The following is a 1,361-nucleotide window of genomic DNA, read 5'->3' on the forward strand; positions in this document are numbered from 1 at the left end:
AGAAACAAAAAAAAATAGTAAAAAATTATATTTAAAATATAATTTTTTTCTTTTTTGGGGGGGGGGGGGGGCTAAAGAAAAATATTCCCCACATCGTTAAACCATTACCAGCCTGAACAAGACAGCCTGCATTAATCCTTTTGGGACGTTTATGACAAATGTTGAGTGCATCACCTGAATGCTGTGGCTGCAGTAGAGACCAGGCAACTTTTGCCAGTCTGTTATCCAGCTTTGATAATCTTTTGCAAATTGCAAACTCAGTTTCCTGTTTTTAGTCACCAAATGTGACACTTGGTGTGTATTTTCTGCTGCTTCAAAACTTAATGTTTTATGTGTTCAAACATGTTAATCTGCACACTTTGGTTGCAGCAAGTGGTTATTTGAGCTTCTGCTGCCTGTTTTACTCTGGCCTCTGAAATCAACAAAAGGCCTTTCCATCCTTACAACTGCTTCTCTAAGAGACAGTCGACAGCAACCCACACCTTCTTCTGCTTTGTTGGGCCTTTGTCCTGATGTGATGGCAGAGAAACTGTTTTTGCATCATCTGTCACCTTCAATAACCCGAAGAGGCAAGTAAGAACACAAGCTTCTTGGGTAAGAAGCTGGGTTCGATAGACTTGAGATGGGCGATACTGAGAAAAAAGGACGAGACGATTCGAGGTACAGTGAAAAAAGAGCAGCCGAGTCAAAGATGAAAGGAGAAATGTGGAGGAGTTTGCAGCTTTAAATGGAGCCAGCTTTTTACGAAAGTGAGGAATGGTGATAGACAAAGAGAAAGTCAGGAATACAAATTTTATTATTTTTAGTATTAACAGTTAATCGAAGTGCATGTGAAAATAGTAGATTGAGCATGATTTTTGAACAAGATCTTAATTTAGGTTGGTTTGTGTTAATGATGTAATCTAAATAACTATGGTTAGGTATTTGCTGAACTTATATAAACACTACAGACAAGAGTTGGGCCTGCAGGGGAGACTGCGTTATCGGAGAGGAACGAGGCCATAAATGAACTCTCCTACACATGCAGTTTCTCAAGCAAGCAGCAACATAAGAGACATGATTCTCTTATGCTGGAAAAGATCAAGTTTTGGCGGAGCACATAGTTCATTAAATGCTAGTATCTGAGCTAGTATAAAACTGCTGGCTAAAGATAACACGTAATACTTATAATTATGATCTAATTTGTAGGATATTTTTCTTAGCTATTAACAGCATGTTTTGATTAGTAATAGTTTAATTTGTAGTCTTATATTAACAGCCCTAGTTAGTGTCTAACTCGTGTTAAACTGTAATGTCAGTCAAATATATAATCAAAATAAGTGGAATATTAATTAGAAAATGTCTGGAATTGATGTGTTTGT

The sequence above is a fragment of the Poecilia latipinna genome, unplaced genomic scaffold, assembly GCF_001443285.1.
Source record: "Poecilia latipinna isolate Pla-1442-1.1 unplaced genomic scaffold, P_latipinna-1.0 Scaffold3035, whole genome shotgun sequence".
NCBI lineage: Eukaryota > Metazoa > Chordata > Actinopteri > Cyprinodontiformes > Poeciliidae > Poecilia > Poecilia latipinna.